Below are 11,973 nucleotides of genomic sequence, written 5' to 3'. Positions count from 1 at the left end.
CGAGGCGGAGCCGGTGGGACGCGCGCGGGGCTCGAGGATGCCGGTAGCGGCGAGGCACAGCGGCGGCCGGAGCTAGGCTAGGGTTTCGCGCGCGCAGAGAATTAGGGGAAGAGAAAAGGGGAATCAGGGAGAGTGAGGGCGCGTGAGAGAGAGGGAGATGATAGGGGATTGGGAAGAGCCACGCCCAGTGAGCAGAGTGGGGGCGTGGGAGGTGGAAGGGGCCGGGTGGTTTTGGGCCAAATACCCCCGGCGTTTTCAGTCCTGACTCGCCCCCGTCGCTGGCGGTATTGGAAAGTCCATCTGCGTGCTCTCGGCCCAAATTACCCCCGGCGGTTTCAGTTCTGACTCGCCGGCGATAAGGGGCCTATCCCCGGCATCTCCAAACCAACTCACCGGCGGTAACTTACCGCTGGCATCTTCGAAGCGAGAGCCCCGGCGGTAAGAAGTGCGGCTATAAGCTAATTCCTAGTAGTGAATGAATCATCCAAGGTTTATCGAACTCAGGGAGGTAGAGGTCAAAGATATCTCTCTCAAGCAACCCTGCAATTACGATACAAGAAGTCTCTTGTGTCCCCAACACACCCAATACACTTGTCAGGTGTATAGGTGCACTGGTTCGGCGAAAAGATAGTGAAATACAAGTAATATGGATGATTGTAGGTGGTAATTGCAATCTGAAATAAAAATGGCAGCAAGCAAACATGTAGCAAAACTGGTTGTAAACGGTGTTTCAATGCTTAGAAACAAGGCCTAGGGATCATACTTTCACTAGTGGACACTCTCAACAATGATATCATAATTGAATACATAAATATCATCTCTTAACAATGCTACTCTAAACCACTCTCCGGTTGGATAACGAACACCAATTCACCGTGTAGGGCTATAAAAGCACTCCTTAAAGTTTGGATTCCAAATCTAGGGACGCTCCACGCTGTCACTTTGAGCATCAAAAGATAGTACTAACGAAACACCACAATTTATAAGTATTTCTATAAAGTTTAGCCTAAGAGACACATACGGGATGCCACACTGTCACCTTCAAACCGTGGGACAAGGTATCTCCAGAGATCACATAATAAAACCACTTGAGTAGCATAATAGTTGAAGAATAAAATCTACTTATTCAACTAGATTACGAAGCTCATGATCACATAAAGATCATACCATGGGAGATAGAGATAGACCACATAGCTATCGGTAAAGCCCTCAGCCCCGGGGGAGAACTACTCCCTCCTCATCATGGGAGTCAGCAACAACGATGAAGATGACGGTGGAGTCAATGGAGATGGCTCCGGGGGCAATTCCCCATCCTGGCAGCGTGCCGGAACAGAGACTTCTGTTCCCCGAAACTTTTCTTCGATGGAGGCGGAGCTATAGAATATTTCGTGGACGGAGGGTTGATGATTTAGGGTTTTCACCTCGGGAGGTAATTTATAGGCGCAAGGGCGAGGTCGGCGGGCGCCCGAGTGGCCCACACCACCCCTAGGTGCGGCCAGGGAGGGGGTCGCGCCCAGGTATGGTGTGGCCACCTCGGTGCTCTCCTCCGTCTCTGCTTTGGACTCGGTCTTCGGGTCGGGGAAAAATAGGAACTTCGGCTTTCGTTTCGTCCAATTCCGAGAATATTTCATGTACAACTTTTCTGAAATACAAAAACAGCAGAAAACAGGAATTGCATTATGGCATCTTGTCAGTAGGTTAGTTCCAGAAAATACATAAAAATACCACGAAGTGTAAACAAAACATATAGAAATTGGTGTAAAATGAGCATGGAGCATCAAAAATTATAGATACGTTTGCAACGTGTCAGCATCCCCAAGCTTAACTCCAAAAATAATTTTTGAGGTGACATGCAGCCAACACAATCTTGATCAAGTTATTGTAAAAGCATTGTGAGCTGGGATCAAAATACTCTAAACATAGGCATGATAGATATAATTCTAACAATAGAACTTAGCAACTATGTTACAACATGAGAAGTAACTCAAACAAAAGATCATGAATAATAGTGCACTGAAAGCAACTATTTGTTTTTGAGCATAGAGAAAACATAGCAAAGTGGTATTCAACTTGTCCTTCATGGAATAGCAAAACATAAATGCCAGGACACCTTTAGTGTTCAAAGGGTGACTAGATACAGTAGTTTGAGAACAAGCAATAACATAATCATGAATCAGTCAACAATAAATTTTGGGACTATGCATATTATACTCAGAATGACAACTATGCTCTCTTAATTGGTGCATAAAGGTAGAAGATGAAGACTCAACATAAAAGTAAAAGAAAGGCCCTGCGCAGAGGGAAGCAAGATTACTCATGTGCTAGAGCTTTTTTATTTTGAATACAATAGAGGTGTTGAAAATATATTTTGAGAGGTATGTATGTCTATGTCAACGAATGGCATCAAATGATCTATCATCCTTTCATGTTTAATGGCTTCAAGAGCGGCTCCCATAGAGAGAACAATAAAGTTCCTCTTCTCCTTTGTTTGAACAAGCTAAGTTCATGATTTCTCAATTACATAGTGTTAGGAGATTTCAGTTATTGGTTCATTTTATATTTTAGTGGGTTGGGCACCCGTGCCTGCTCTTTTTGCAATATTAGGGACTAGCACATTATGCATGCTAGTGAAGGTGTGAAGCCATAATAAACATGAAAGAGATGATAAAGCATTCAACACTTCCTCATGAGCTAAAATAAAACACAAAACAAGTAATAATTTTTGAAGGTTTAAAGGTAGCAAACAAGTAATTCACTTTGGAGTGACGGTGAAATACCACATATAGGTAGGTATGGTGGACACAATGGCAACTTTGGTTTTTAGGAGTTGGATGCACGAGCAGAGCTCATACTCAGTACAAGCGAAGGCTAGCAAAAGACTGGGGGCGACCAACTAAGAGAGCAATAATGGCCATAATCATGCATAGCGACAAAACATTATTAATCAAAGCATCAAGTGATATTACAAGTCAAAAACTAAATGATCATAGAGGCTTTAGGTGACTGGTTTGTAGTCATAACATGATGTAAGCATGTGCCAAGTCAACCCAATAAAGCATAAAGAAGGAGAATACAACAATATTATGCTTTGTATGATGGAAACAACACATGATTCTTTCAATGACATATTAAGCACTCTCAGCTATTTGAGACAAGTCTTGCTACAACAATAACTACTAAGCATATGATTAAAATAACATCCAACATGACATGCCAAAGTCTATGCCACAGTCTAAACAAGCTTCCTTTTGCATCACTATAAGCATGAAACATTTCACTCGTCTCCAACACCAATCAATTTATTTGAAACAACTCTGATAGATAATAATCAATAAATACCAGAGAGCTAATCTGTGGTGACCCAGCATACCACTGCATGGTGTAGTATGCAAGCGTTGACATAACACTAATGAAACACCGTTCCACTAGTATTACATCCCTTAGAGTGGTACAACAGAAACATATGCGGGTCCAAGGCATGTCTATAGAATTACATACAGACTCTTTACAGAAGATCAACACAGCCTCCTACTTTACAATGAGGTAAAACTACAAATAAACTCCAGAAGAACGACTTGTAGTATAATCTTATTACTAACTCTATCTATAGAGGATTTGACTAGCTATAGAGGCTATGACTGGGTTCTAGCTAAATAGGAGCTAGGTTTAGGAAGCTAGTTCCCTTCTACTACTAATCTAGGTTTTCTCCTATAGGTGGATGTGGTGTTTGACTCTTTCTGATAGGGTCCTGTCCCTTGAAGTAGTTGTTGACTCCTCGGCCTTCGAGTTGCACTGTAGATCCTCCTTTGATGTCTCCATATCTAAGCAGGGGATTTAAGGTGGGATGAGTACGAGCGTACTCAACAAGTTCATTATAGGAAAGATGTGTTTAATGCACTAACTACAGCCATGGACCAGAAAGTCCAAGGCAATGCAAGTTTTTGTAATCATTTCTTCAAAAAGTTGCTTTTATTATGAAGAGCTATGTCCGTCAGCCTTCACAGGGTGTCTAGAACTTCATGGAGTTCCTTTCCGGCCGCGTTCGCAGTTTCATAACCCGGAATAGGGAGTGACATGTCACGATTTGTTACACTCTGCAGAGGTGTGTTGCTTTACCAATAAAAGATCTTATCCTTGCCGCCAAACGAGTTGCAGGCTCGTCCACACTTAACTTGGTGTGAGGCCAGGAGTAAGGTCCTAGCCAATCATTGTGTTCCTCCGCGACCACGAACACCCACCATTTGTTGCAATTCCGACCTTGGGTCCTCGCCGGTCAGCGTACCCCTTGGATACCTTCCGACCTCGACTACTATCAGGTTTCTCGACCATGATACCTTCGCCGATCGTTGCAACCCATCATAGACCGCATTACCGTGGGGACTTAGGGCTCCCCAACCACTCGGGTTGTTCCTCGGGATTCAACTGACTACGGTAAGCGCATCTGTTGATGAACGAGAGGAAGAAACTCAACTAAAGACTCCGTCTCACTCCAGATCTTATGGTTAACACGGGTCTTACGGCACAAGAATCACTGGACGACATTTGTTGTTAATCCTATATGGATACAAACCCATTGCAATGGAACCTCCACCATACTCATACCATGGTTCCATTGCCCACCACATAGTCATATTCATAGTTATGAAAATAGCATTTTTGCTTCTCATGCAAGAGTGATAAGTATAGCACTTTGCAAGTAATTTGGTAAAAATACTCAAATTGACATGAGCAAGCGATGAACTTGCCTTTATTGACAGCAAGATTATGCAGACAAGGTCTTCGATACGCAATAACTCCAAATTCTGAAATAGCATCATCGTCCGATAAGGACGATGTTTAAAAGATTGGCAAAGATGCAATAATGCATAAGTACGAGATGCAATCATTCTAAGCGTGACCTAACCCCGATGATTTAGGATTAGTGAATTGGAATAATTGGTTCAAGGTGTGTTGCACTTTTAGAGTGGTTCACAAACAAGGTTCTTATTAAGGGTTGATTACTTGGTATCATAAACAAGTAATGCAATATATCATAACAACAACATTACTAGCATACAACAATAGCATTTGGTATAATCTTAACATATAATGGACATTTATTGGTTTTAGTACTATATGGCATGGTTAATGATTACTTATGATATACTTCAAAAGAATAACTTTTGAAGAACATGTTCTTTAATAAAGAACAAGTATGATAATTAGGGTTGTGGGGTTCTATGGTTTACTATGGTTCTAATTAGTTTCTAGAATAAGGTTAGATGGATCCCAACAAGATTGGATTCATTAACAACTAGGGCTTCTATAGTTTTACTTAGGCATAAGAATCTTAATCAATTAATTATACATGGGTGCTATCAAGGTTGGTTATTTCTTACTGGTGATAGATAGCTAGGGCTTATAGGTCTTATTAAGCAGGGTTGATGGCTACTCCTTATTTACTTCAAAAGAATAACTTTTGAAGAACATATTACTTAAGTAATAAGAAGTATTTAAATTAAGGCCGAGGATGTCTAAGGTTTGCTATTGGTCCACTAGGTAAAGAATAGTTGGTTCCTAAATAGGATGGTTCATAACTCTTTATTATTTGTAGGGTTTAGGGGAATATGGTTAGGTAATGCAAAATATTTGGCACAATTTCTATTGGAGTTCATCACAATGGTGTGAGGCTAAATAGGGATACTTAAGGATGATGACTTTGGTACTAGGAACTAGGGTTTACACTTAGTTGATCCTAGTAAGTCATCTAGATTTTATTTAGTATGAACACATGAAATACCAATTTATTAGTGATAGGTCTCTATTATTTTATGAGGACATGACATGTATTTAGTTGCTATTATGGATCAATGAATGAAAATGAAGTAACGTGATCACATGTTATAACCTAGGGTTCAGGTTTAGAAGTAAATTAGGGTTCACATGAAATAAAGGAACTAGGGTTCCTAATGGAATTAGGGTCTTAGAGTTTCACATGAAATTATGAAGTTGTGATTTTATTCATAATGGAACTAGGGTTTCCTATTTGTGATGCAATTCTTTAAGGTAATAACTTGATTATAGAGTTGAAGTTATTAATACCTTTGAAATAAAAATAATAGTGGACTTATGATTTTATTATTTTAAAAGAATTAATAATTAAGATAATCATTTTTAGGGTTTAAATCCTTCTAATAAGGATTTAATAAAATAATGATAAAATAAAATTAGTTTTAGTGTTTTCTTTATTTGCTTACTGGTTTTTTTATTTTAGAAAGTTTTCCTAATTATTGAATTTAGAAATAAAGAAAAGGCTTAAATAATAAAGATTAAACAATTAAATTTTATTTAAAATAAAAATTTCATATTATATTTTTATTGGATAGACTTTATTTTTATAGACATTTTGATATATATTTACAAAGTTCATTTGTATTTTTATGAGTTGAAATGAATTTTCTATGTATTTAGAAAGTTTTCTGGAATTTGAAGTAAATAAAAAATACTAAACCTACCCGGGCTAATCTACACGTAGAGACTGACTGGTGGGCCTATGGCCACGTTGGCTACCACGTGGCTTTGGCCAAGGTTAAAATTGCCAACGTGGCAACCATGTGCACCACCGGCGGCCAGTCAAGGATGGCGCCGGCGTTGGAGTGCTCTCGCGAGCGTGCGCGTGTGCTCGACCGAACGAGGGCAGCGAGGTGAGTCTATTGGTGGTCGGGCCGCTCAGAAATGGTCACCAGAGCATGGCCGACGGTGAGGATCAGCGGCGGCGGACGGTGGTTGACGGTGATAGGGGACCTACGGCATGATCTAGATCTCAATAAGATGCTCACGAGATGCGCAAGGTCACCTGGATGCTTCCTGTAGGGTCGGCGGTGTCGATTGGAGACGGAGGTGTTGCGGCGGTCGGCATTTCTCTCGCAGTACCGTTAAAGGGAACGGTCGAAATCTTCCTCCTCCGAGCTCCCCTCGGCGTGTGACTGCACCAAATGAACAAGGACGTCGAGGCGCTCCTCCTCAGCTCAACGGAGGGCTCTGGGGTGGTCGAAATCGCTGGGGCGAGATGGTGGCTGGCGGCTAGGGTTTCGGCTATGGCGACCAAAAGAAGAAGAATGAGACTCTGGGGCTTCCTCCCCGTATTATACGGTCACTGCGGTCGTCGATGTTCGTGGAGGTCAATAACAGCGGCCGGGACGTGGCTCTCCTTATCGCGCTGGCGTCCTCCCGTGCATCGTTGATGGCGAAGACGAAGACGACGACCTCGTCTTTGGTCTTATCCAGCGAATCGGTATACGAGCTGGGCTGGGATGCCTTCGTGGAGATGGTTTTGGGCTGGTTGCTGGGCTGCGGTGCTGGGCTGGTCCTGGGTTGGCTTGCTCGTTGCTCGGTGGGCTGCCCGGCCAGGTAAGCTCCTTCTCCTCTCTTTTCTTTTCTATTTTTATTTCTTGTTTTAAATTCTCTTTTGTATTCAGATTTGAATTCTTTTCTGTTTTGTAGGTCTTCCTTATTTGAATCATACAAGGATTAGTCCAAGATTCTTCAAATACTTTAGTGGTGTATTAGGAGATTTTTAAATGGGTAGTAACATATTTACTTCTTAAATACTATTGGAATTTTAGTTAAATATTCCAATATTTAAGGTTGTTTGAATACTAACAAATGAGTATTCAAATAATCTTTCAAAAACTCTTCTAATTATATATCTAATGGAAGGTAAGATTTTATTTGATATTACTTTGTAAGAAATAATTTATAAAGCATAGCTTATTACTTAGTGTCTTATTTAGGGATTTGATCTCATGACATTATTTTATGTGCTCATTTATTTGATAAGGACTTGGGACTTAGGTTAAATCTATTGCAAGTTTACTACTATTATTATATTTAATCTAGCTTGAAATACCTAGAGTGGATGTTATTCTCATCATGGTTTGGTCTTGGTTATAAGAATGAATGGTTGATCACCCCACCTGGTTTTAAGTATATGGTTTAGCACTAGGTGTTGCTTATGTTCAATAATTGGAAACATAAGCATGGGCTCTACTTATGATCACCAAGTGATTCATAGGTTAGGGTTAAGCTATAGACATAGGTTTGCTGAATTGACATTAAGTTGACTTGACTAACTAAGGATATGCTAGGGTTTAGTTCCCCCTCACTATTGATAGGGTGCTTTTATCAAAATACTACTAGAGTTGTCACAAGTACTTGACTAGGCAAGGGTTTAGTACAATGCCATTACTCTCTACTCATGATATGAGAAATGGTTTAGGGTGATATTATTCTCCCTATGATTTTATGTGATGGGTGATATCTTCTTAACATATTAAGGTTTAACTTGTACTTATATATATCTCCAAAGCATGATGAAGCATTAGACATGATCAACTTATTTCCACTAACTTCTTACTTCTAGTTCTTAGAGGTTTATGATCATTACCCAAATGTGATGATCATAGTATGGCTTCCTAAAGTATCACTAGGAGATATGGTTCCCACCTCCAAGATCAATTGTTTACTATCATTATGCTAGAGTGTAGTACTTCTCTTGTACTCTCATGGATAGGCATGCAAAGGCTAGTATCAATAACCTCTCTCACTTCTGAATGCCTTGAAACATCCTAGGGATCTACTCATGAGATGATGACTTGATCATCTAAATATATGGTATGCCTAGGAATTCTACCTTGAAATCTTCTGTAGCTTGTTCTTCAGGAAATCTGATAAACCTGATTCTTGTGGTATGCCTCCACCTCCTAGCTGCTTCATCTTGGTCCTATCTAAGGTATGGATTGGACCAACTCTTTGGTTTGCTTGTATCATGGTACAAGATGATGAAACGGATGAGGTAGAGGGTTCCTTTTATAGGCTTGGGCATGCTCTAGTATCATGACACATAGGTGGGTGACTCTTGCTTTGATTTGATGAGTACGGTGCTTGGTTGTCATGCTCTAATCCATAGCAATCTTTTAAGCATGAGGTGGCATAGCTTAGGATTCAAGCTATGTAGATATATTCATCCTATGTGGCATGGGTATTATCCTCTCATGTGATTTGTTTTTGGAGAGCCAAGTGGCTTTTGTTGCTAAATATCTTGTGAATGATTTTATGCTTGTGGGTGAGTCACTATATCATATGTGATTGTATTTATATTATAATTGGGATCAAAATGTCAAAGATAAGAATTTTACCCCAGTTTTGAATGGTGATGTTTGATTTCACCGAGGCATGATCATATGAGTTTAAAAATACTCATCGTTAATTTTATTCAAATAGTTTGAACTATAATTCGTAATGTAAACGAGTTTAGTTTTGTGATATTCCATATATTTAATAAATTATGATTTAAATAATACTATGTGACTTTTATGCATTTTAGATCCCGGGTTTTACCATATTTGGTAATAAGTATAGAATTGAACTAGTTTTAACACAAAGGTAATTTCTTAACTTTTAAGTGTTAATAACTTAGAGTTTGATTCTTATCTCCTTGATGGGTATAGACCTCTCCCATCTCTAGGGTTTAATGATAAGCTTGTGTTGGTGTTGAGTTCAAGAGTTTAGTTCAAGAAATACCATGAGGTTCATGGTAGGAATATTTATTTGTTAAAGACATGGAAAAGATAAGTCAAGAAGGGTTTCTCATTTGTTTCTTGTTCTTTGATTTGTAGGTGCATATGAATCAAGGTGTTGGTGCAAGGAATACCCTATTATGATTTTTAGAAGATCAAGCAATCGATCATTGCTTAAAGTGTTGTTGTGTTGGTTTTAGTTCCATTTGATCTAGCCCATAGATCAAATCATCTCTACCCAAAACAAGGTTTTTTGCAAAGGTCACATTGAGGTTTATAGCACTTGACTTGATGAGCTACTTCAATTCCATCAGATCAAGTGAAACTTCAGTTACTGTGACATGTTTTATTTGAAAGCGCGAAAATTCCCCAGATTTTCTATGCATGAATGCAATGCACACATCTGTTTCCTCTCTTTTTGTAACCCCAAATCCTGGGATATTACAGTCTCTCCCCCTTAAACTAAACTTCGTCCTCGAAGTTTGAACTCTCTCACTGTTGTGGGTATACTTTATGGGTATATCAACGGCATGGCCTAGATTCGGCAAGCCTGGGTGGCCCACAGATGGTGATGTGGCATGTGGTCCATCGGGCGGCCCAGTTGTTGTAGATCATGAAGGATGAAGTCCAGCCCAGGAACGAGGAGCCGGAAGCCAACCGACCTACGAAGGAGGCCGGATCCGTGAAGGCCCATGAAGTATCTAGATCCAGCACGGCCTTGATGGAAGGTGGATCCTTGACGTACACGGCAAGATATTGTACCGTAGTTAGGCAACTTGTATTCCAGCTAGGACTCTCCATGTAAACCCTAGATCCGTGCGCCTTTATAAGCCGTATCCCGGGAGCCCTAGAGGCACAACCACAACTCATTGTAACAACACGAAAGCGCCCAGATAATTCCAGACAAGCAGCAGTAGGCCTTGCCATCGTGCAGGTGATCCGAAGCTGGGTAAATCGCGTACCACCGTCTCGAGGACTCTCCGCCCAATGGCCCCTACTTCTTCTCCCCTCCATGAGGATCCCTCCTCTGGAGTACCGTCGAATAGGCAACGACAGTTGGTCGCCGGAGTTCCGCAGGACCACCGCTTGACCACGAATCGGCGGCGGGAAGAGTTTCCCGTTCAATCGTGAAGGTCTTGGTGCGAGGGGAGGTTTGGAACGGCGGCGAACGAAGCTTCCCGCAGGTGAGCTCGCCGGAGTCGAGATCCGATCGGCGGCGCGGTCGATGGAAGTGGGTGAGGTGGTGAAAGAATGAAGAAGTTACCGAGCGTGGGGGTATATATAGACCTCGCGCGAAGATTCGTGTTTCGGATTCGATGGTGGAAACTGAACGGTCGCGCCGTTGGATGCGTGACACGTGTCTTAGGTTGAAAGCGGTGAAATGACGTGGAGGTAACTTCACTGCGCGCTCCCGAAATTTCCGGCTATAGATTCGCATCTCCGACAATTTAGCGCGGGAAAAGAGGAAGTTGTGCGCGGGAAAAGTGGAACATCTACTACATTGCCGTTACAGAAGAAAAGATATTTTCCGAGAAGATGACATCGGAAACAAAAAAGTTTTGAAGCTCTTCAAGATTCTCTTCGGAACCGAGTTGATTGAAGTCGGAGGAATGATGAATCTCGGAGAACTTTGGGGGCTACTGTTGTGGGTATAATTTATGGGTATATCAACGGCATGGCCTAGATCCAGCAAGCCCGGGTGGCCCACAGATGGTGATGTGGCATGTGTCCCATCGGGCGGCCTAGTTGTTGTAGATCCTGAAGGATGAAGTCCAGCCCAGGAACGAGGAGCCGGAACCCAACCGACCTACGAAGGAGGCCGGATCCGTGAAGGCCCATGAAGTATCCGGATCCAGCACTGCCTTGATGGAAGGCGGATCCTTGACGTACATGGCAAGATATTGTACTGTAGTTAGGCAACTTGTATTCCGGCTAGGACTCTCCATGTAAACCCTAGATCCGTGCGCCTTTATAAGCCGGATCCCGGGAGCCCTAGAGGCACAACCACAACTCATTGTAACAACGCGAAAGCGCCCAGATAATTCCAGACAAGCGGCAGTAGGCCTTGCCATCGTGCAGGTGATCCGAAGCTGGGTAAATCGCGTACCACCGTCCCGAGGACTCTCCGCCCAATGGCCCCTACTTCTTCTCCCGTCCATGAGGATCCCTCCTCTGGAGTACCGTCGAATAGGCAACGACACTCATGTTTCGGAGTGTGGATCTGACTTGTGCAGACTACGACTTTTCTCAAACTCCCTAGTCATCTTACTGGATATAATTGAATATATCCCTTGTCCAGTTTCTTCCTGGAATCAAATAGTCTCTACCACTGAACAATGGTTTCTTATTTTAATTCTATGGTTTCTTCCAACACTATAGGCTTGTTTCCTTTCTCTTTGAAGATACAATTATTGGG

The sequence above is a fragment of the Lolium rigidum genome, chromosome 6 (genome assembly GCF_022539505.1).
Source record: "Lolium rigidum isolate FL_2022 chromosome 6, APGP_CSIRO_Lrig_0.1, whole genome shotgun sequence".
Taxonomy (NCBI): Eukaryota; Viridiplantae; Streptophyta; class Magnoliopsida; order Poales; family Poaceae; genus Lolium; species Lolium rigidum.
This window is presented reverse-complemented; position numbering follows the sequence as displayed.